Source organism: Columba livia, chromosome 11 (genome assembly GCF_036013475.1).
Source record: "Columba livia isolate bColLiv1 breed racing homer chromosome 11, bColLiv1.pat.W.v2, whole genome shotgun sequence".
NCBI classification, from domain to species: Eukaryota; Metazoa; Chordata; class Aves; order Columbiformes; family Columbidae; genus Columba; species Columba livia.
In genome coordinates this window covers 16,972,225-16,997,783 of record NC_088612.1, presented here as the reverse complement: position 1 = coordinate 16,997,783, position 25,559 = coordinate 16,972,225, and the positions used below count along the sequence as shown (strand labels likewise).

The window sequence follows — 25,559 nt, the reverse complement described above, 5'->3', positions numbered from 1 at the left end:
ATAAAACGCTGGGTTTTCGCCTTTTTGTTTGCGGCGGGAGCCCCGGCGCTGCGCGAGGAGGGCGGGGCGACCCCTGGGCTCCGCGGCGCCCGCGCGCTTCCCGCCCGCCCGGGAGAGTGGCGGCCGTGCGGGCAGCTCGGCCCCTGGGCCCGGCCCGGCCGACCCCTCGGTTCGGCTGCTCTGCCGGTACCGGTTCAGTCACTGAGCCGCGCTGGGGACCGCCAGGGTCAAGCGCGAACTGCTACAAGGCGCCCCGGCCCCGGCCGGGTCTCCCCTGTGAGGAGGTACCGCGTCTGCCTCGGCTGCTGTGGGGGCTGAGCCCTGAGCCAGCAGCTCGAACCCCGGCTGTAGCTGAGCCCTCAGGTCCCTGACAGGGCTGGTCTGTGACTTCCTCCGCTGAAGAAGCTTCTTTGCTGGCGTTCTGACTCTTCAGTCGCAGTTTGACTGTTTCCATGATGTCGGTGTCCATCATCACCTTGCAAAGTACTTCTGCTCTTCTGTGTTTATTTATTTTTGTTTTAATCTATGTAAGTGCAGAGGGCGAGTGGCTTCTTCACCTAGCCTGCTTAGAAATACATGGCTTTTCCTATCTGATTGTGGCTCTTCTGTGGTTTCAGTAAGGTCACGTTTTACAATCTTGTGCCAATATGGCAGTTGTCCCAAGAAAATGCCACCATGAAAAGAGAGATGTATGCACATGTGGTGGTGACACCAACTGTCACCTGGATGGTGAACATCAGGGACAGGTTTCAAATGAGTTGTCTTCCTTACACCTTTCTTAAGGTACTTGCTTTCCTATAGACTTTATTTTGCAGTAAAAACACGGGTCTTTTTTTCCTTGCTGCAGAGTAAAACCTACCTGAAGTCAACTGTGCAAGTGCAAGAGGCATTTTTCTTTGTGGGAAGAGTCCTGTAAAAGATGGAAATTCTCACAGTGGACCAACACGTGCCACTTCTGTCAGTGGATTTCTCCTGAATTGCTGATGACTTGTGTATGGTGAGTACAGTTGTTATAAGCAAGATACAAAACATGGAAATAAAGCTGCAGACTGGAGTAAAGGAGATGTAAATACTTTTTATAAATATTGTTTTATATAGTATATGCTTTCTGGTTTTGCTTTACAGCAGTGTGTAATTCCAAGTTATTGCAAATGTTAAAAATCATTCCATCACCCACTGGGTGAGGGAGAATGACAAGGGAACATCTTTATACTGTAGTTACATACATACACAGCCTAGCAAATTCACCTTTCTCCTCATTCCTTCTGCCCTGGAGTTACCCTGACTTGTTTAATGTGTGTGTCACACCGTAGTGCCTTGTGCAAATCTTTGCTTGGCTGCCTACTTGAATGGGGGAGTGAAGGGAAAGAGAAAGTTGTATTCTTCTTCCTGCACCTCAGTGTAGCAGTGGAGAGTACTTGTTAGATATGCTTTAGTTTTTGGGGGATGGATCATAGTTTAGAGCTTGCTACAGCTTTGTGGGATTAGCAGAGTCTCGAGTAGCACAATTTAATAAGTGTTCTGGCAGTGCTGCTGATTCTAATGTCCTTTGCTATTGTGAGTATAGTGAATGTCCAATATCTAAGACTGAAGTAATGGTAATGTCTTATTTAGAATTTCAGAATATTCACCAGTCATAAAATAAAAAAACAAATTGAGGGGGACAACCCCTCTAAATTGAGGTTTGGTCGTACAACAGTCACCATAAGGGAGGGCTGAATATAAGGAGCTTAGAGTGAGGCTGGATCTGTTCCAAACACTTTTTACACCCTTATGAAAAATTTAAGGAAATAGCATGTTGAGCACTTTCAAATTTAATTATAAAAAAACAAAATGTAAAATCAGAGTGCCTGGCTCAAATCTCTTGAACTGTAACAATAACATTCCTTTTTGCATGTTTAATGTAGTATGCAGTTAGATGGGTTTTATTTTACACAGAAGCTAGAAAATTCTAGATTTTTTTTTTTAATGTCAGCTAAAATACCTGGTTTGAGTTTAATGTCATCCTATAAAGCACTTTTCCCCATGCCCTAATGTTAAATGAAGGAAAAGAAGAAACATTTTGTTTTCATTTCTCTCCATTGATCCCAGGGTACTCAGTAAGTACTCCTCGTGTGTACTTCCAAGCTATACAAACAATGCTTTTACTCAGCAGTTAAACCCCTTTTTAATTATGTGAAGACAGTAGTCTGTCCTCAGAATGGGGAACTAGCTCAGGCTGTAAGCCTTGCTTTTGGCTTATGACAATACTTCACATTTCTATGGAGCTTTCCATAAGAGGATCTCCACATGCCTTACAATCAGTAACAAATTTAACTTGCCAGCTGTCTTGTGAGGTAGGTGGGTACTGTGTTCATATGCCGCTTCTACGAATGGAGAAGCTGAGACACAATTTCTGCTTTATTGCCTGAAAAAGCACTTTGCGGAACATACAGAAGACATGTTTGCCTGGAGGAGACTACAGCATAAAGACAGACATAACATAACAAATGGATACAAGAGAACAAAGGAGAATGGGGGTGAATGAAAAGAGGAGAAAGGCTGCAGGACTGTGTAGTCACTTTGGGAGTGATATGCAAATCTTAGTGCTATGGCTGTGGATTTTATTTTGTATGACTCCAGATCGCTTGGTGATGTCACATTTGTGGAACTGAAAGCCAGGGACAGGGTTTGAGCATCATGGACACAGGTAAAATGATGCTAAGCAGCATATAGTTGAAATTCGTAGGAAGAAAGATTAAAAGTGGTTTATCTACTACAGACAACAAAACAGAGTGGCTGGCATCCTGAGACTTGAGTGAGACTTGGCTGACTCAAGCAGTGCTTGGGTTTAAGTGTGGGAAAAGCCAGAAATCTCTGCCTTCTGCCTGCACAGCACTAGCTGCTTTGCTCAGGCCAGCCCAGTGGGCCTGCCCCGACATCTCATGCCAACAGTTCAAACAGGTACAATACCTCTACTTCAAGTTGCCTTTGCACATTTTCTGAGTAATCAGCCTTGGGTGATAGTTACTAGATGATGCTGAGGAAAAGGGAATGCTCTTTCTGTGAGATAATGTTAGAAAGATCTGTGGTGTTTCTGCAATAACTTGAGAAATCCAAATTTATTTCCTATTGTGGCAAACTCAATTTGATTTTTGTTGTGAGCCTCCTACTGTATTTGTGAGTAGTCTGTAAACATAGTCATGGTGGCTGCAAAGCTGGGAAAGGTTACCAAGGAGGTTCTGAAGAGTTAAGAAAAACCCTTAAATTCTAAAAAGCAAAGAGGTAACGATTAAAATTGCCGTAAACATTGGAGGCAGTGTAACTCAAGCTTTTTGGATGTAAAAGTGTACTGCTGTTACCTTTTGTTACATAAAGGAGTCTGAAATTTTGGATGATAACAATCTAAAATAGTTGCTCTTCTGCTGCTAATGCTTTTCTAAGATACACTGGGTCTTGCCTTAGCAGCTGTCTCTTGTTTTGGTGCCAGCAGATACAACTGCAACGCATATTCAGCAGCTAAACAGCATCTCTCCTTGCAGGCTCTCGAAGTGGGCCCTTTCCACTGTAATTTTAGTTCATACCAAGTGAAATGCACATTATCTTCTCTTAGAAGACAGAAAGCCTCAAACACTTGAGAGAGGGCAGTGGCATCAATGTGTGTTATTCAGGCCTCTAGAAATTGCTGTCACTGTTTCATTTTTGACTGTAATGTATTTCTGGATATAAAAATAAACAGATTGGTAGGTCTTCATCCATAGGATCAGCTTTGTAAAAAGTTGTATGCAGAGGAGGGGAAAATAGAGCTTGACTACTGTGTGCTGGAAACTATTGGCTGTATTTTGATTAATATTTGTCACTAGCACCACTTAATGTTAAATGCTTATTCAGCTTATGATTTAAAGTCATACAATGTACTGCATAATTGTAAGTAGAAGACATTTGTGCATCTGGTATTTAAATGGAGTATATGTACTCTGCATTCCAGAGCATCCCTAAACACTGCTGTTAGAATTGTCATTTTAAAAATATGTTTTGTCCTGCTTTTAGAGCACATTTAATCTTTCGCCCATTAATCTGCTTTCCCTAAACCTTTCCCTAATTCTTCTGAAGGATCCCCCACCTGCTGTGCAGGCTACACAACACAGTGAATCTAATCATGTCTGGAATTATCATTTTTATCAGTTTAATCCATATTTTTCTGTTATTTGCTTTCCAAAGCCTTAGAGATTTTATGCACTGTAGCCAAGTAATGGAGCAATTGTGGCTGTTAGTGTCTTTTCAAAAAAGCAGTGACAATACAGTTAAGATAATCAATTTAGATTGTTTTCTGGAATGCAGCATTGATGTTCCATGGAAGTTAACTTTGATCCTTATATTTATGGAATGTACTTGAAACTTCAAAATTGTAAATGAGTTGAGAAATGTCCCTGTGTTTGTTAGAGCAACAGTTCTGAATTGTCCTGATCAACACTTGTACATTCTTGATTGTACACCCAGGATTCTGTTACTACTTTGAATTTGTTCATGTACTTTCTCAATGTGGAGTCTTATATTAATATTTTCTGAAAAACTTTTATGAAATAACTTACAGCTGAGACAGCAACTGTGTTTTTATTATGCTACAAACATTTGAAGAGAGCACCAGGTTAAAATTGTAGCAGGCACTTTGGTGAATCTCACAAGTCTAAAGGTGAGAATTTGGGTTGGTTTTTCATGTTCTTCTGCTACCTGTGCTGCTTAGGGTCATTAGTTAGGTGCTGGCACTGGCAAAATCTACATCTAAGTACCTGCTAGCGATACTGTGTACTGATTTGGAAGAGGGTGTTTTGCTGTAGATGAGATGCTTAGGAGTAATCTAGATTACTTCATTTAGATGCCATAAACAAACAGCTACGGGAGGTGCCATCGTGGTTTGTGGGTTTCATCCTTTTCCTTCGTATATCTTAGGCAAGTTCTTCAGTCAGAAGTGCTTTTTCTCTTCTCTTGCTGTCCTTCACTTCTTGTTTTGCTGTGGGGATGCTTGGCAACAGCTAGCTGCTTATCTGTGTAAAGGTCTAGTACTGCTACGTTGGTAAGGCTGTTCTGTAAAAATGTAATTTAGCAGAATTCTTGCATAAACTATCAGACTGTAAAACATTTGCAGAGGGCTATGGTTTGTACTATTTTCACTCAAAGCAGGACATTAGGGCTCCAGCCACATTTCATTATCCATTTGAATAACTTTTTTCAATTTAAAGCTCTCTGTCTAACCATGAGCACTAAATTAATACTGGATTCTCTCTCTGCCTAGTGGGAACACTAAATAGATAAATAAAAATCATTGCAGGATAATTGTAGATGCTGTGGGCTGAAAGCCAAACCAGGCCAATTCAGCCTTTGAGCCCTGTCTGTCTGTCTGCTTTTCTTTTTCCTTGCCCATCATAATAGGGTATTCAATTATAATCTTTTCTCTGCGTGCACAGTGGAGGTTTGCATACAGTGGCCCAGAGGCATTATTAATCTCAATGCATTTCGAAAGTGAATGAAAAGACTAAAGGTTTAGGGGGGAAAAAAAAGTCTCTCCCCCCTGTAGCTGTATTCATCACTTAGGGTCTTTGTCAAAAATGTACTTTTCTTTCTCCCTCCCCCCATTCCTTGGAGCATAAGCTGGAAATGACTCCAGAAGTTAAAGGACAATGGAAGCATTAGCACAGGGATAATGGATCTTCATGTGTAAGATGGAGGTTGGGGGAAGAAGGTAGAGGCTTGCTATTGGCAGGGTTGAAGTTTAAAATATGTGGCTAGACCAGTGCTTACCACTGCGTAAGAAAGAAGCAGTAGTACAGTCTCCATTCACTTCAAGCTTTTCAGTCCACTGAAAAGAGTATACAAGGGCTATTTCTATAGCTGGCAAATGAGTTTGGGTTGCAAGTTTAGTGTAAGGGTCTAAAGAATTTTTTTAAGAAAAATAACATGTATTTGTGCTTTTTCCAGTGGAAGAGTTGTCTTCCAGTAGCTCGTGACTTCCTGTAATAGATTAAATCAAAGTCCTCTGATAGGTTCTATGGGAACTTTAGGGTTTGGAGAAACAGAATGTCATGACTGCTATTAAACGGGGTTTCGATGAATTTAGCTGGGTGCATAGCTCCATAAACTTGAATTGGGCATTCAGCATGGTTTTCAAGGCATGGAACATGATAGACCAATCAACAAAATCATCCAACTCATAACCTGTATTTGATGTAGGTTAACCGTTCATGAATTTTTGCAGTCCGGATTATCAGACCAACAAATATTGTTCCTTCCTGTGAAGACACCAGATTTTGGGGTTTTTACTTTGGTAGTTGATCTGATTTGAAGCACTGCAAGTTAGAAGAGCATTATTCCTTCCTCTGTTTCAAGGAAATTGGTTCACCATGCAGGTGTAGTAGATGCTGTTTCATAACCATGGTCTTTAAAACAAAAGTAGGTGTTTAGTTTGTGTCTTATGTACTAGATCCTTTGCAAATGCTTAGGCACTGAATATTGTTTGGAAAGGTTTTCAGACTCCCAGATTTGCTTGGGTATATTTGCATCAAAATTCTAGACAAAAATCTATTAGGTTGCCCAATTATATTCAGTGAATTTTATGGAAGGTGCCTTTCTTACATGCTGCTGTGCTACTGGTCTAGTTAAACAAGATCAGAAATCATTTTAATGACAAATAAACAAATGGTCCTTGCTTTCCCTGCTCACCCTGCTCTTTTGATAGAACTGCTTCAATGACTGCTCAAAATAAAAATAAAACAAAAAAAGAGAAAACCCCACACAAACAAAAACTGTACCACCAACAACCAAATTCTAAATAATCTGTTAGGGCATCTTAGGAAAAAAAAAGGCACTGAACTTGTAGATTCCTCAGTGGAAGACTTCACGCCTGCCTACTAGTAAACTGGTGTTTTACAGAATCTGATTTAACCTGGATAATGCTTTAACAGTGTCTTCCAGCATAAAAGCTTTAACATTTCACATCAGGACCTTGATTTACTTACCATCTGCTCAGAGGTCTGTCATCAACAGAGATGATTTCTAGCTCCCTTCAGATAACTGGCGTTTGGCAGAATTCTGCTAAACAGTCTATAACCTTGAAGACAAGGAGTATATGATAACTCATGCATATCAGTTAACCTTTAAGTGGCTTAGTAGTCTCTCTTCCTGAATAAAACTGCCAAAACTGCCTCATTTTGGTCCTGGTTGTTCCTGATTTCTCTTCCTTTAAGTCACAAAAAGCCAATGGTACCTTGGAGGCAGTGAGGAAATTATCTTCTGTTTTATTTTTATTCACCATTAACATCCTTAAACTTTACTTTTTGGCTATTTTTTTATGGCTCTTGCAATAGTGTTTCTATCAGAAGAGTTGGTCTGGAGGTTAATGTATTTGTGGCAAAACTTAAAAATAAACGCTATTTTTGTTGTGTTATGGAACTTATTCTAGTGAATTCAAGAAAATTATTGGGATGAGTTTGTCAAAATCAGGCAGCCAAAAACCAGCTGACCTCAATTTTAGCTTTAATAAGAAGTTTGACATTTCAGGAGGCTAATAATACATTTCTTAAGCTGTCGAGTTAGTGACAGAGTTAGTCATTAAGTTTAAGGAGCAGAAGAATGTTTCTGTAGAAGAATCTGCATGCTTAAGTGTTTGCTTAGATTCTTGTTTAGATATTGTTAACACAAACTTACAAGTATTTGATTCAGACCTAAACATGTAAGGAGTATTTAGATCAGAGTTGCTTTTAGACCAAGTGGCCAAAACCTTTTGTAAAGTAAAAGGCTTTCTGTTAATTTAACAGATACTTAGAGGAGTTAGTGTGAAACTACGTCATTGAGAATGACAGCAGTGCATGAAGCAGTATGGATTCTGCTAACAAATAGTGTCATTTACCAGGGTGCACAGTAGAAAGACCAGCTACCAGATTTCTCTTTCAATATACTGGATCAATTACAGGATACATGGGAGGTTTCATACTGTATGTTTTGGGTTTCAGTTTTATTGTTTTCTCAGAATCTGCTTTTTTTTTCTACATGGCCTTTTTGACAGATTAGGGTTAGCATCTTTAGGATAAGCTGGCTAGTTGCTCTGTTCAGATAACTGGTAAGAGTGAGTCTCCAATGGGTCCAAAATCAACTACAAAGAAAATCTTGTGCTGTTACCAGAACACTATATTCTACCTAGTTTGAGCCCTTCTCTGGACTTTTTATGTTCTGGGGACAATTTTGATTTGTTCACTGTTCCCATTTATAGCAATAATAAGAAATGTAAGTCTGAGCAAAGAATTTAAATTCGGATGAATTTGACATCTACTCTTCTCCTTGATCTTTTAAAGATGTTTTAACCTGCAGTGGTCAAAACCCTTGGCTACTTGGAGGAACAATTACTAGAACCTTTATGTCTACTTAGAGGAAGCCTTTTCAGCAAGACTTCCTCTTAACTTTTTGAGCCTCATTTCATTAAAATTGTCAAAAATAGGTCAACTTTGCTTCTTCCTGTCAAAAGAAGCACCAAGCAGTTATAGAAGACTGGTGTGTGAGCCACATTTTAGGGTAGGGAGATGCATACTGCATCCAGAATAGGCTCAGTGTATTGCTCTGTGGTTGAGGGCTTGCATTCAATATCATTTTTTCCTTATTTGAGGAGGTAGGTATACAGTTTGGGGTGAAAAAGAGTTGACAAATTGCTGGAATTTTTGCAAGTTTGCCTCAGTTAATTTTTTTTTCAGCTTTTTTTTTTTTTTGAGACTGAAATATCTGTGTGGTTAATGGCTGCTTTATTATACTGTTAAGAAACAGATCAGAATGGATGGTAACTTTGAAAAGGCTGCGTGCATAACACTTTTAGGTCTGTATACTATAACAGAAGCCAGCTTTTATGTTTGCTTTGGTGACCTTAATTCTAAATATCTTCTAGTGAAGATCTGGTAGCAGATTACTTTCTCCTTTTCCATGAATTTGACCAGTCCCATATTGGTTGTTGGCAGTAAGTGGATCTGTCAGTTGCGTTCAGTGTTTCAAGCAATTGAGTACATTCCTATGCTGTTGAAGTGATGATGAATGAGTAGATACCTAGCTGGCTATGGACTGGGACTTACTTGAGCTTCTACTGGACAGGTAACAGAAGACTAAACAATGAAAAAAAATTATCTATGCTCATGATACGTGCTTTTCCAAGGGAACACTGGATATCTCTCCTACACAAAGGGCTAGTAGATCCACAGAGACTCATCAAAAAGTCTTAACCACGTTTGCTTCATGGCTTTTACGTGGAGAACATAATGGCAGAAGGTGGCTGTGAAGTTTGCTAAGGTGAAGCTACACATGCATACGGAGAAGCAGGTGAAAGGATTAAAAACAAATTTGCTGAAGACACAAGCTAGCTTTGCATGTTAGCAGCCTCTAATAAACATATGTCTAACTAGGACTGCCATCACTGTTTTTCACATACAGAATACAGAGGCAGAGTTACATGGCTTAAAGATATATAGCGATGCCAATCTGCTTTGAGAAGTCTTAAGAGGCCAGTCAGGATTTGAACCACAAACTGTCCTTCGGTCTTTACTTCTAAAGCAACTGAGTTGCAAAAGGACACTTTTAATGCTTAATTCATCAAAACATTCTGCAATAGTCTCTTGGATGGCTTTGATATCAGTTTTAATGACATTATGCCTGATGTGTTTTGTTTTCTGTATTTAATGTGAAAACCTGGATAGTGTAACTCTAAACGGTGTCCAGGTGCAGCAACACCTTTCTGTATTGCTTTTCCAATTCCTGAATATGCACTAGGACTGCAAATAATTTATAATAAGGTTTGGCACAAAACACCATAATTTGGCTCTGAAAGAGCCAAAATTAGCTTAGCCATGATTAGACTATGAATGTTTCTATACTGCAAGTGATTGACAGGAGTCCTGTGGACTTTGGATACATCATAGCTATTTGTAGTACATTAATGGAGGTTGCTTTGTTTACTGCTAGGCATGGTAAAATAAGAAGAGCCACTATGCAAATACATTGTTTTTGAAACCCTTAAGCTTCTTATTACTGCACTGTCAGTATTCACAAGTATCTGTATTTTAAATTGCTGTAATCTCTGCCTATGTTAATTTTCATTTGTGGATACATATGAGAACAGGTTAGGAACATCTTTTATGTATATGAGAAGTGGCCATTTGCCATTCATGAGATGAGTTTTTGTTCTCCAAAGTGTTCTGAGACAGAGGTCAAACACAGTATTTTCTGCTTGTAAGAATCTAAATATTTGTTAATCTAAATATTTATAAAGAAAACCTAGACAAATCATATACTTCTGCAGAAAATGTAGTTTTCTGTGCTGGGTCTGTTGTGGAATGCATCAAGAATGTATGTTGACAACATTTAGCATGTTTTTGGTGGGATTTTCAGAAGATTTAGCATCTGTGTGGCCCTGACCTACAGTGGGCCATCATGAGTGCCTAATTCTGAAAATCTACATAAGCTTGGAGGAAGTTGGAAGGAAAACAGAATATACCATAATCTAACCTGTTTCTCTTTGAGAGTAGTAGTTCATTGGTACTATAATCTTGATTTTCATCTATTTTCAGCTAGATTTCTGTTCTTGTTTCCCCTCCGCTAGTTAATTTTTTTCCTTTGTATCTACTGTACCTATAGTCCATACTCTATATGTTTTTTATTATGCTCTGTGAAACTCGCTAATGTGTGAATCTTCAGGCAATCTCTCTCTTTCTTTGACCTTCTGCAAGGTACCTCTTTTGTGTTTCCAGGCATCACCTACACTAATACCTTAAATTGCTCTGACAGCCTACAGACCAAGAACATGTTACACTGAAACATTTGTAAATGTAAACCTCTTCAAGTGTTCAACTTAAAATAGAAAATCTCCCTTATGTTAAAGAACTAAGACTTCTAGATGGAATGCTGGATTAGGTACCACATTATCATACTTTCTGAGCCAGTGAGGTCGCACCAATGAAGAGATTTTCATCTGCAAATGGCTGAGAGAAAGGAAGAACGAATTGTGAGTGGACAGAAATCAGTTTCCACTTGCTGATCCTCTTCTGGCCTGTGATTCTTTGTCATTCACAGATGGCATAAATTAGAGCAAACTAAAGGAGCTGGAATAAATTAGGGCAACCTGTCTCACAAGTAAGGAGCTATAACCAGGTATGTGACACCAACTCCCTTTTTCCATTTACAAGCTGAGTGGAGCTCTGGCATGGGTGAGGGTCTCCCCTGTTCTCTTCTTTTATTCAAATAATTTTAGGTGCCAGAGGTACAACAGCATGATTATTTCTACAGCACTTAATATTATTTTGATACACTTTTTGTATTTCATTTCCTAAATGTCTAGTCTTTTTATCAAATGTCCTGGGTATGTTTCCCTGATTTACTTTCTCATTCAAGACTGTAATGATCTCTGGAGCTGCCAGTAGTATTAGATGATTGTGTTAAACATTTGGAAACTGTCCCAGTTTCTGCTTCACCTTCAGAGGAGGTGATCTTCTGTTTTAACTCCTCCACTGATCTTCTGTCTTTTAAAACTTCTCCAAAATGCATGAGAGCAGACTGAAAACATAAATTAGGCTTATAGAAAATGTATTCTGGTATCCTTACTAAAAGTAGCTAAGTAGAAGGTAATGCAGTCTGGTCGTGAACTGCCAGCTAAATGAAAGGGACTAGTTCTTCTGTCATCCTGTCTGTTTCGCTGGATCCAGAAATCTCACAGGTCCGCTCACAGCATGGTTTCTGTCTGGAGGTTTACTCTTAGAGCAAGCATATATATTAGACTAGTGATAACTGAATTTGGTTGGATGGTTGGATTCTTTGTTAAATAGGTATTCCTTCTTCTCAAGTAATTCTTCCAGATCATAATATTTTTCACTATTTTCAACTTCTAGGAAGCCATTTTCACGTAACAAATGTTTAAAGATTAATATTACACAAGCTTTGGTAAAACCGTCTTCATTCAGAAAGCAGATTAAATTCTACAAGAAATTTGTTTTGGCTCAGAAGTGGGCCAATCTTCCTATGAGTATTTTGAATGTTGTGATAGTTTTCTGTTGTTTTGTATATATCCAATGTGATCAAAATCTAGCTAGTACCTTCCTACAAAAAAAGTCTAGTCTTTAGTAAAGTTTTGCATTAGGTATTTACACTATGGTGGTAAATGCAATCCATGTCTTCCTCTTCAGAGAAAGATTAAGGGAATCTCTCCACCGCTTCTGGTTAAGAAACTTCAGAGCAAATCTCTGCTTGCCTTAAGATTTCAGGAGAAAAGATTTCAAAAATGTTGTTTCTTGATCCAGCTTTATTTTAATGAAAGCATGTTTTAAAAAAGAGTATGTAGTTGACCTGTCTTTATTCAGCCTAGTGTGATTAAGAGGAGAATCACATAATAACCGACAGACATCACTTTATTATTTTCAAGCATACAGAAACAGCTACTGTCAAGTATGCAAACACAGAAAGGAAGAAAAAGCTTCAAACTGCTCTTTAGTTTTGGCTGAGATGAGTTACATCAATACATCTCCTGCAATTCTGAATCTGTTTCAAAGACTATTTTCAGTATAATAAAAATATACTTTCTTACTACAATTCTGAATGTCAGGAGTGGCTGGGAACAAGTCTGACTAGAAAAACAAATTGTCACTAGTCAACTTTCTAGTGGGTGTCAGTGGGCACCAAGCCTATTATGCTGCAGGAAATTTTCGCTGTAAATGTGTTAAGAGGGCCTTTGAGTCTTCCTGGCTTGATGAGTCTCCCTTGCTACATAACCTATCATGCTATACTTTCCAAAAAGGACCTTGTCACACATGACTGAAGATCTGAAGTAAATAAAATAGAGGTTAAGGATGAAGAAAACACATTTTGAGGTAGATGTCTTGCTGGAATCATCTGTTTGTTACTTTATAAAATACTGAGAAACATTGAGAATATGTTATGATTATTTGAAGACATGCAGGCAGGAGAGCTCTGTTCGTAAAACAAAGAACTAGACTCAAAAGACACAAGTCTTGGAGCACCTTGTGGGAAAGTGGCCTGGCATTCTGGGGACAAGAAGCTGCAAGTAGGGATTAGTGCTGGAAGAAACCTGTGTTGAACTTGGAAAGGCTAACTACTCATCAAGGTTCAGGTCTGCTGAACATGAGGCCCACTTCTGCTCTGCTAATCCAACACAAGTCTGTACCTCATTTGTTTAGATGAATATTCTGAATACAGCTAATATATGGGTCTAATATATGCTTTTCTTAGTAAGCCTTACAGTTCTGGAGAAACACTGCTTTGTTGTGTTTAACAGAATAAATAATAATGCCAACTAATTTGATAGCCAGAAGATGCTAAAAACCTGTCTAGGACAATAAATATTAGCTCTAGATTCCTTAAATGGAAATCACTCGAGCTTGGGCTGACCAATACTTAGTGTATAGCAGTAAATGAAGCATTAGCTGGATTATCAGCATAAATGTGAATTATATTTTATCTCTGTAAGGGATGCAATGAGCCTCCTGTTATATTAAGTGGTATTGAGTATTTATCTTGGTAAACAATAGAGGGGCTAGAAAATAATAAAAATCCTGCAGTCTGAAGTGAATATAGCAAGCAATCAAAAACATGGCTAATAAAACACAGAAATCGGTACTTCAAGTGAAATAGCCCACCATAAAATCAATTTTAACACCATGAGCTGCCAGTAAGTGGGGTCTTTTTTCAGCTTCAATTTTAAAAAGATAAACCCCATTCATCCTGGGAGGTGTAGAGCGGTAGGTCTTAAGAGCTTTTAGCTGCCATCTTTTGCTTCACGCAGTTTTCATGCAATGCTGGGGGAAGAATAGATATGATTTATACTATATAGTACAGAAATTCTGTAAGGATTCAACTAGTTAATTCTGATTAAACAAGCCAGCTAAATCACAGTGACCATGATTTGTGCCATAAGTAAACAGAACAATTTTATAATCAATTCATTGACTTTGTTGCAACTGATGGAAAGGCTTTACAATCAGCACAATATGTTCAAATCATCCCTTTCTCACAAAAAACAGAGCAGCAGGCTGTGCCTGCTGGAGACCATGCAGAGCTGTGTTGTGCAAGCCAGTCAATAAAGAATTACAGTAATCTAATCCTGAAGAAAGACAAAAGTGTAAATAGCCTTTTCAAAGGCTTCCTGAGATGGAAATGACAACTACTTGGCAATAGCCCTTTCCAAATGGTCCAGGGATTGTGATGTAGTGGAGATGAAATACTTCTCTGTGGTGTAACAAGATTCTCAAATGTTTCCATCTCCCAAGGAAAGCACTTGATTACAAACCACAAAAATATGTGGTGGAGGAATAACCTCCTTTGAGCTTCACGGGCAGGAGGCAGCATGACTGCCATGTCCAAGGGAAGTTTGCCACAGGGAACTGAGCAGCCACCAAAAATGCTACCACTGATGTTACTTGGCCTGTGTCTGTAGGAATTCTGGAGGTGGACAAGCTTCCATACTGCCTGCTCAGATGGTCATCCCTCTTTGGGCCACGGTGTGTCATATATACCTTGTCCCTAAATTGGAACATATTTAACTTCTTTAGGGTGCCAAAGGGACTCAATCTTTTACAATGAGCAAGATTAGGTTGTGGCCTTTACTCCATACAGGGCTTTCAGCAGAATTTTTTGCACAACTTAAACTCATAATTGCTTTTTTTTTTTTTTTTTAAAAAAAAAGCTTGAGTTTCTCTTCATGTTTTCTTTGAAAAGACCTTTTCCATTTCATGCTCAGAGATTTTAGGTGTTTAATGCTACCTGATAAAAGAATAATGTCTCTTGCAACCACAGGAAGAATTTGACATTTGTAGTCATCTGGAAGAGGGAAGCCACACCTTTTAAATTAATGATAAAAGGAAAAGACAAATTACAGAAGACAATCCTTACTGAAGATGAGTTAACCTCTAATTTATTACTATTAATAAAAATTTGAGGTAACTCTTGAAACTGTACAACAAGTCAATCTGGAAATGCATATTGACTAAAAAAAACAAGACTGATTGTCTTGTAACTCCAATTAGGGTATTCACTGCAGTAATTAACATCCCGAGTTTTCTGAAGACTAGCCCTAAATCAAGCAACTGCTTCACTCCATTTTGTAATTAGAAAGAGCTCTTATTTTTGGAATCTTAAAACAGGTAATACTTGTAAACCTGTAAATAGCATTTCTGCTACAACTGTTCTGTAGCAGCCTTGAATTCAGGATTAGAAAATAAAAAAATGTGTGTTAAACCTTTGCCTTTTTCAGCTCATTGGCTTGTGCAGCTGAGATCTCCCTTTGCGTAGTAGGTTTCCCTGGTTTGGCAGTTATTATTCTCATGCCTGTTTTTGGAGGCTCCATGCTGTTCTCCGTGCTTTTCAGAGGGACTCTGGTAACAGGAGCACGAGTGCTGGAACTCTGGCCAAGCACATGCACAGGAGGAGGAGTGTGGAGTGAATGGACTGAAATGGAAGCAATAAGCTTAAGGTGGACACTGTCCCTTATGAGGAGACTTTTAAGTAACAAGCGGGAGAATGTGTTTTGCTTTTCTCTACAAAGAGCTTGCCTTTTTCATGGAATAACCATGTCTCTAGAAAGTAAGCCTTCCCCATTGCCAAACACAGGCAAAAGAATCTTAAGCTAGATCCTCCTGTGTTGCTTTATGTACATCCAGTGCTTCCTATCTGGACACAAATGGAGCCTTGCAAGGGAGAAGTTGCAGTCTGTGAGCATGTTGAGCTGCTTGCATGCTTCTGCAGATATCAGAAAGCCAATTAAAATGCAGCTATGCATACATCATATCAGCTCCTTCAAGTGTTGTTTCCACTAACAACAAATTCAAGTATCCAAATGAATTGTGGTGAGATCTTGCAGAGGCAAGGATGGGCCTGCTTCACAGGGCATAAGGCAGCTATGGCCTTCCTGGAATAGAAGCAGTAGATGTTAGAAGTTCAGCTATATAGGTGTAATTTTAAGCATTGTATTTTATGTAAAATGTATGAATTCGTGGGGTCTGCTTTTTCCTCAAGTTTGGCCTGTATCCTAAAAATTTGAAGTAGTGGTACGAAGATACTCTTTCAAGTTAAACTTCCTAGTTTTTGATTAGTACTCTGTAAGTTTTGATGAATCAGGAAAAAAAAAACAAAACAAACCCTTCTTCTATCTTTCTTGTTGACTTTTTTGAGAAGAAGCAAGAGGAGAGCAGCATCTCTGACATACTAATCAGAATACAGTGCTCCTTTTCAAAGCCGTCTGCTTAGAGAAACAAGGAAGGGTGCAGGGATCAAAAGGGTGCAGCTGAGATTATACTACATCTGTGACACAAACTCTGTCGTGAAAATAAGACAATTGGTGAAACTTCAAGGTTGAACCAGAATTAGGAGACAGGGAATAAAGCTGAGACAAAATATTTCAGAAGAATGAAATGCATTAAAGATCACTGCAGAAGGAAGAGGACCAGTGGGAAATGGAGAGTGACAAAAGAAATTACAAGAAATAAAGACTAGACCAGAGACCAAAAAGGAAGAAAACGTATATAAGGTGAAGTTTATTTTCTTGAAAACAACTGAAATAATTAAACTGCATTGAAATATGGAAGAAACAAGGTTCTTAAGTATAACGATTATCTAGAAAATAACTTTAAAATCCACAAATTTAGTGCAATTCTGGCACTTGTTCTTACTGCACTCTTCTGCCTGTTTGCTAATATAGTTGTATGCATTTATAGGAATGTGTTTATAAAACTATCATCTTAATTGAAGCAGACACTGAAAAAGAGCACTGCTAACGTTGTAGAGACAACTGGGTAAAACAGCCAAATCAAAACCAAACAAAAAAAAAAATAATTTCTGTAAAGTTCGAAGACTACATGTCATTTAAGGCAGGAGTTACAGTCATTGCATCAAAAATACTTTTTTTTTTGGTATGAGGTAGTATTCTCATTGAAAAAATAGTGTGTCGTATAGTCAAAGGCTACAATATTTTCTTATGAGTAAAAGTAAACTGATGACTTTTAATTCTGTTTCTTTAATTTGTTGCGAACTGGTGTTCTTATAGTTTGGTTTGCTTGGGTTTTTTTTCATGCGGTGTAGGATTTCTGGTGTTACAGCCCCATTTTTGTTATGAAAATCTGATATGGCATTTCAGCACAATTTAATATTTATCTTTTTACTTCAAGGTAAGCATTTACTAAAACTGCATTAGATAATATGAAATTTGGAGACTCCTTTTAAAATTCGTACTGGAAGAGCTGCTATAAATAAGTGTTTCTTTGTAGCATTAGCAAACCAAATACTGAACCACTAACAACTCTGAAAAGAACACTGACTGGAACTTGTCACTGAAATTTTTTATTTTTCTGAAAACCTGTTTGTCTGCCTCAATTTGCTCAGAGTAAGTTAAATAACACCAAGCAGCATCATTTCAATTATGTGGGTACATGTACAGTCATGTCATTATGGCGTACTAAGCAGGTAAATCTAAAGAAGTCCAACACCCTTGTCTAAGTCTATTGATATAAAAATCTGTGTCAAGATCACCTGTAAATATTGAAGATACTTTTAAGAAGTTTGCTTAAGAAAATCTGAAGAGAGTTTTAAAACAAAAAGGTTGATGAAAAGTAGTAATGAAAATATTCCTATAGTTCAAGATTTTCTGGGATTGCTTTTTGTAGACCTGAATTTGGAAGTCTTTATTCATCAGTATAATGACTGAGAATAATTTCTTAGAAGTCTAATCAGTCAAACAATTCCTTTAGGGATTTTCTTGTCTATATTTTATGAAAATCACATGGAATTTAATTTTGCAACAGGGAATAGAAGATGAGACTGTGATAACATGTGGGGTAGGACAAATAAAATTCTTGCTATGGGTGCTCCTTAAAAACCAGAACTGAGTATATCAGGGCTTGATCTAAAGCCAGCTCTTATGCAAAGAGTCTGATAAGTTTTACAGTCTGTAAAATTAATTATTTGGAAATCTTTTTGCACAAGGAAAAAGGAACATCAATGCCTTGGTGTGAGAACATAAGAATTTTTGTCTCTTAGTAAAGGTCTTTGAATAATGTCTTGGACAGGGTGTTGTGATGTCTGTACCTGAGTTTCGGAAAACTATGGAAAACCTTCATTCTTGTAAGGTATCTTAACTGGGTGCACTCAAATACTTCAGTTTGGAATCACAGTTTTACCTCTTTTTCAAGTCAGAAACATTTGCGTCCAAGTTTTCTCGCTGAAGGTCAGGATGCCCAAATTACACTATGTGTAGAAGTTTATCTGTTTGGCTTAGTTATCTCTGGTTTTTGAAAGAAAAAAAGAGAAATTAGCTTGCAGTTAAGGATACATTAGAGGAGAACTGTCATGACCTCTGATACTGTATATTGCATTAGTTTCCTTCAAACACTCCTGAAATTTGGGTCTGCTGGAGAACAGTGCCTTTTTTGCCTTGAAAGAATTGTTCAGTTCTGTAAGCACATAGTACCTTTGTGTCCATTAATTAAATAATGCTGAGAGGGCTTCCTTCCTTTGAAGGCTTGCTTCCAGTGTCTTCACAGTTGAGGATAACACCTATACAATTTCTGCTTTCCTTACACTCGTAATTGTTTAAAGAGAATTGTGTGTGAATATAGCAGGTCTGGGAAGTATTTCTTCTGCATTCAGTCAGTATCTAAAAAAAAAGAGACAAATACGAAACATTAAGTTGGGACTGGGTAATTGTATCTGCCCTGGACAGAACATGCTCTGAGTGAATGTTGGAAAAAAATGTTTAAGTCAAACTACAAATCTAAACAGATTTTTCCATATAAAAATGCATTAAACCAGCTAGCAAGCTTTGGACAGGTAATAGGCTCATACCCATAATACTTGGCTTAAGAATTACCTACTATAGATGTCCAGCAAATGCTTTTTTAAGTAGAATATATTAAGGAATGGGAATCTTTGTGTGAATAACTTGAAGACAAATAATGAATTCTCAGTTTAAATATTGCTGTACATAGCTGTGAAAATCAAGAGTCTTTAGAGTCATGTATTCAGTATGTCCTGCAAGTTGTTTGGCAAGACACAGATTCATTCCAGTCAATCTGCTAAACCCAGTTGTGGAATGCAAGCTCAGATGAGAAGATGCCAATATCCTCTCTTATAAAAACGAAAAGTAATGCATGTAAAATGACCAACTCTTCAATGCAAATGGCTTCCCATAGTGATAGTTTTCATGTAGAATTTCCAGAAACAAAAACGAGGGGAGGGGTGAGAAATAAGCTTTATGGCATACTGGTTGAAAAGAAGTGACATCTTTAGAAATTAGATTTTTCTTGTAATGTCTGGTTGAATTAATATTTTCTAGAGACTGAAACTTGCTGGTAAGAGGTTTATAATGTTATTTAACCACTGACTAGATGATAGTGATCTTGAGATAAACAAGCCTTTACAAATCTTAATGAACAAAGTCACATTTCATGATTTTGGATTAATCAGTCAGACATCTTTTTACTATCTGGTGGTGTTAATTTGTAGGTTGGTAACACAACTATTCCTGGAATAGCATTGCACAAAAATGCAAAGAGGGCCATAATGAAAAGGTAAAAGTCTCAGGGAAGGTTTGAAGTTTAATAAAAGTGAGTTCTTGGTGAAAACATCTAGTCAAGAAGCAGAACAACTTCATTATGGAATAAATAAAAAAACCCTGAGGAATATGGGTGAAGGGGCAGGGGGGGTGAGAACTGTCAGGGGGGTGTGGGCAGCAAAATAATATGTTGCAACCATGTGTCGTGACTGACAGCTTTGTAATTCATCTGGCTGTATGTGAAGAGGAGCCAAGTTGAGTTACCTGGCTCTCAGAAACACACCAACCCTTTTCCACAGTTCCAAAGTTAGAGGAAGTTCTAGTTTAGTGAGATGGGAGCTGGGGCAAGGCCTTTGTATTTCTTGGTTTTTCCACCCAAGCTTTAGGTTGAAACGATTTTGAAACCCTGCCAAGGCTCATGTATTTGATATGAATCTGGGTGAAAAGAATGAGTTGCCTCTCTGCCCTAGGAGAAATACTCCCATGTCAGTGGCTCCTCCCAGATCTTTGGCTTTGCCTTGGTAGCTGTCTCTATAGACACAGTAAACTGCACTTCTGTGCATGATTTTCAGTTATATCAATACACCCAGTTTCTAAGAAGTTAAGCCTTTTAATTTTTCATTAGTTCAGAGAAAGGAAAAAGATATGTAGTCTCTCTGTCTCACACTCTTTCTTTTGTACCTTCCCCACATTTGATTTTAGGTTTTTTCCAAGACTTCCAGTAGTTGTAAAAAGATGTAGCAGCTGTAGCATCAGGCATTTGTTGGGGCCAGAACACAATCACATGAGAAACATGAATGGCCAGGCCACATGCACCAAACTCTTATTAAACTTATTTTCCTCCAGGCCTGAGAACTCTGCTTACATCTACCTAAATACAGCTATGACACAACCTACCTTCTTATTTTGACAAGAAACTTAAAACAGGTTTTAATTAAAAGGCTATTAGACTTTTTTGGAGTGCCTGTGATATTAATATTCTTTGTCTGACATTTCAAATAGTTTTCTCATTGTAATTTCCTCAACTGAAAAAGGTTTAAAGCCGCAGAGCATAAATTATATCTTGTGTCTATACTATAAACTTTGAGGTGTGAAGGTTCTCCCAAATGTACCTTTTAAAAGCCTCTTTTGTATGTGAAAAAGTAGCATTGACGCATATTTTGAGTCAGATAAAAATGTTTAATAACATACTTTTCAGCTCAATGGGTTTTCATTATCAATGGTAAATATTTAGATTTTTTTTTTAATGAATCATATATCAGGTTTTGTGCGTTCTCGAAAGAATTATTACAGGGAGTGTTTTCCGAAGCAGCAGTGTAAGACTAAGATACAAATGAAATAGAAAATAGAAATAGAAAATACCAACCAACCAAAAAAAACCCCAACCAAACAACTTCCTGAGATCCTGCTGTGTGTGTAATTCCTCTCTGAGTTGGAGGTACACTGTCTTTGTAGCCATGACTGCTGAGAAGTTGCAGGATGCTTCTAGTGGTCCAGGCTTTCAGACGTGGTCATTTCAGCAGACAGCAGCAAGTGTCAGCAACAGCAGCAAAACCTGTTGGCAGTGAAGACTTTTTTTAGTAGCTGTGTGGAGCACTGCCTGTTTCTCTTGCATGTCTGTGGCAAATCTGGTGTCAAGTGGTGCAAGTGTCACTGAACTCAAAACCAAATGCAACAGTTTTAAATACAAATTGCAAGTAAACTGCAATCACAGGGACAGTGATAGAAGCATTTGCTGGATTGAGACTGTGTATATCTTATGAGGAAGCAGACTAGAAGCTTTGAGCATTTTTAGGAGCCTCATGACAGTTGCCTCAAAAAGGGCAATAATGTGTTGAAGCTGGTCCATTTAATTTAAAAGTACAGGGTGTTTCAGACACATGGATGCAATTTCAAAGCAGTATATTTCATGATGACAATACGTTAAAATTAGACAGAAATTTACTTATGGTTTAAAGAGGCATCTAGCAGTAATTATTTGAAACTTCATGCCCTGCCCTTTCAAGAGTTTCATTCATGGGTGGTTCGTGGTTGCACAGACATAGTGATTTCAAATTGGGTTCATCTTTTTGAAACACCCTGTAGAGCTGAGCAATTAAACCAACTCAAGGGCATATCCATTATATCTAAGCAAAATGTCCTCCATGGGTCTCTTGAGATAGACTGAAGTATACCCAAATCAACACTGGTTAGGTGGGTGATGCTGGGAGGACAATTTGCAGGTAAACCTGGGAAGTTCCTCTGCTCTGCAGAGCTTGCCTCTGAAGGTTGCTAGCTAGGGTTGGTGCACAGGGGGCTATCATCCTGTTCCTCTCGGCATCTCTGCTTCCCCTGGGGGTACTTGCAGCTGTTTTTGTGAAATGCTGTGAGAAACAGTATCTCCTGGCTCCCAGCTCCCACTAAATTTTAACTTCAGCGGAAGCTGGGAATGCAGAAGGATGTGGAAGCTGTTGTCCGTCATAGGGAAGCAAGTTGTTAATTTTCTCCTGAAAAGGCATGCGCTTCCTACTCACAGTTTCTACTTAAGAGTTCAGCAAGAGCTGGGAGCACTTGGCATTTAAAGGTGCGATGCTGCCAATCAGCAAACCTGTCTCTGTGGAAGCCGTGCCTTCTCCTGAGCCATTGTGGGCATGGGGACCTCAGCTGTAGGCTGCTATGGGATGGACCTTTTAGTGTTGGGAGGCTGGGAAGGGAAAGTTAAACTGTGACAACCAAGCCAAACTGCAAATGGTTCCTGCAGCTTCCTGTGCGTGCTCTGAATGCCTTCTCCTAGGACAGGGATTGGCGACAGTGGTATTTGTAGCTTAGCTCATGCCACTTGAAGCAAGTTTACTACCCAAATCAAGTCTTTTGTTCCCTGCTCTGATAATGGGAAACAGTCTGTAGGTATGTATATTATGGAGCAGTATGTAACTGCTAGGTTGTAGACTTGCACCATCCTCTTTCCCTCTGGACAGTGGAAAGAACTTCAACAACAGAAGTTGAAAGGGTGTGTACCTTTATGCTCCCCTGTGTAAAAGATGTGGACCTCAGGTGCAGGAGGAATTAGAGATGTCCCAAAACTTTTGTGAGAGCTCTGACTGCTGAGCTATTAAATGAAGAAAGAGTTCCTTCTACAGCTGTTTATAAGAAACAGGTGTACCCTCTGGTTTAGGATAGAAAAAGCCTCAGCATGGGAAGTTCAGAGAGTGGGGGCAGCTATCTCCCTGCAGTGGGGAGCAGCCTTACTCTATTGCTCTCTGTGTGAACCTCGTCTCTGTCTAACCCTTCTTCTACAGTGTAGAGGAACCTTGGGCACCTGTCTGGGTGCTGGGGATTGTTTTAAGACTAATTTTGACTGTGAAATACACTGTGAAGCTCAGTGTCACTGTACAGAAGCTTTTTTTGTGAATCCTGTTCTGTCTCATGAGTGCCTTTGAAAATATGTAATTTTTCTCTAAGCCTGATTTTCAAAGGTGATGCAGGAGCCTCTACTGCGAAGGGACTTGAACTTCATGATCTACAGACAATCAGCACTATCCAAAAATAATTCTCAGATTTTGCTCCAATGTAACCGTTCTCAGTATTATGTGATACTCTATCTTGATATGACCTCTGCAAGTAATCTTTATTCTCATCTTTCCATTTGATACATTGTACTAATGTCTTTGAGGAAAATCCAGATAAGCCAGTAGAAATGAGACATAATTGAGATTTGTCAGAAAACTAAATGCTCAGAACATTAACATAAGAAATGAGTTTCAAGACATCCATCACTTTTTTGCTAGAATTGCTTAAACCCTGGTGATATTTATGAAGATGTGTAGCTCTCCTTGATTGAAAACCTGACTGAGAATATCAAACTTCATCTGTATCTTATTCAAACTTCACCATACCACTATTAAGATATGACTTTCTAGATGCATGACAAAGCCAACATTAAGTTCATATGTGGTCATTGACTAGAGTATATTTTCCTAAGTCATCCTAGTATAGCTGAGATGGATGCAAACGAGATGTTTACAGGTACTTTATCTATGAACAGTGATAAAAGTAAAACCTGAAAAAAAGTAGCAAAATGAATGGTTTAGTGTGATTACTAGAATCCAGAAAGTGACATTTAGTGTTTTTTATTTATCTGTTTTTCAGTAAATTCCTTTCTCCTTTCATGAAGACTAAACCCAGCTATTTTTCCCCCTGGAGATCTTCCTCAGATTCTAGTACAGAATGCAGTTCCATCTGCCTCTTCTGGCTTCTTTAATGGTGCATAGAAACTTTAAACAGGAGATGATTTTTCTTTTCTGGGAATGCTCAACACATTAATATATGACTGTTACTCTAGCTTGTATTTATTTTATCACATCATATAAAAGACCCCCACCAGTGAAGAGGAAAAACATCTGAATTTCTTGTATGGATAAATAGCTTGTGAAAGCTGCATTTTTTGCTTGTGCATCATAATTAAACCCACTAATGAGTTAAAGCGTAAATAAAGAAATAATATAGAAGGCTTTATACTCAGTATTGAAGCATCCATCAGTCTATATGCCTACAGCCCTATACTTTGTTAGAACCTCTTAAAGTCCAAGTGTGATTCAAAATTGCCCTTGAAAGTCTGCAGCTGGAGCATCCTTATATTAATGTGTGTAAGAGGTGCTTCCAGAATGTAGGAGGTGGTTGTAGCACACCGGTGGGGTAGTATCCCAGCTCAGCAATTTTGTTTTGTCATTCTGAGCACTTCAGAAGCAGAAAACTTGTCAAATATCAACTGGGACTCAACCCAGCCTCTCAGTATGAGTCCCTAGTGAAGCTTCAGCTGGGCAAGCTGCAATTCACAACCTCTAGCTCTCAACATTTTCAGCTTGATAAATCCATATTCAGCACAGAAGTCATTCCAGCCGGGCTGTTCTTAAGATTTGAAAGCACATTCTTAGCTTAATGCAAAAGACACTGTTTTGTGGGCCTGATGACAGCCAGCACCCGATAAGGTCCTGCTGTTGTTCACAACTTGTAGACAGCTGAGACTTGCTTCTTTGACTTGCTGGGTAAGTGCAGGTAACAAATTGAAACTGCGTTTGCACATGTGAAAAGTCTGGTGTTTGAAAAGTCTCTTTATGATGAACCCAGCTCTGGATTTCCTACTCCTTTCCTTCTTTTTTGACACTATTGCAAGTGTGCCCAGTCAGGGAAACGTTCAGGACATAATGCAAATTTCAGTTTTTACTTTTGTGTTTGAAAACAAGTGTAAATTTGCAGTGAGTGGAAAAAAAACGCTGGGGCAAATTAGTGTGCTCACTACTGGGTTTGTATTGTGTTGTGCCTGACTGCTGTGTTTTCTGTGCATGGATTTTGCCATTTATTAATGAGTATTGAGATCCTTCCTATTCCATGGGTGCCTCTGAGGATTTCGACAGACCAGTAGAACACTGTCTACAGCAGGAATTTGAAAGTATGGTCATGGAAAGCCATACTTTGGAATTGCCTCTCTCAGAAGCAAGTGGCTTGCAATTAATTTTGCCAAATAAATTTCAGTGGCCAAATTAATTTTGGCTGCGGTCAATACACTACCTTATCACCAAAGCTGCAGTGGATAGAAGGTCTCTCCCAGCTACCCAGGGACTGCAGTGGCCAGTAGCTCAGAGCCTGCAGGTTTCATGGTTCCAGAAGAATCCCCCATATCATACTAATCTGCAAGGCAGGAAGAAGATGGGGAAAAAATCTGTTCTAAAGGTATGCTGACGCTAGGAATGCAGTATCTGTTTCTGAAGGTGTAGGAAATGAAAACAGAATTCTCTACGGGTTTTTGTAGCAGTGTGGTTCCTAGATTGCTGCTGATTACGTAAAAAGTGGGCAAGTCTTGCTTGCAGCACAAGACCATGGAATTGCTCTGATGAGCAAGCCTGAGGGTGATAGGGGAGTGGTGGTTGTTTTTTTCCTAATGAAGTATAGAGGTGTGCACAAGTTAGTCCATCCAAAAATTGCTCTTTCTGCAGTTAAAACAAGAAGGGAGATAATGCAGAGTTTGCAG

At 38.7% G+C, this 25,559-nt stretch overlaps 1 protein-coding gene across 1 annotated transcript in view; it reads left to right on the top strand.

Annotated features, from left to right (window-relative positions):
• Positions 1-275: 275 nt before the first annotated feature.
• The window catches only part of RORA (RAR related orphan receptor A), a 397,620-nt gene continuing 372,336 nt past the window's right edge, over positions 276-25,559 (top strand). The window contains exons 1-2 of the mRNA XM_065075851.1: positions 276-483; positions 848-997. The gene's annotated coding sequence lies outside the window, so the exon portion shown is untranslated. The remainder of the gene's footprint in view (positions 484-847; positions 998-25,559) is intronic.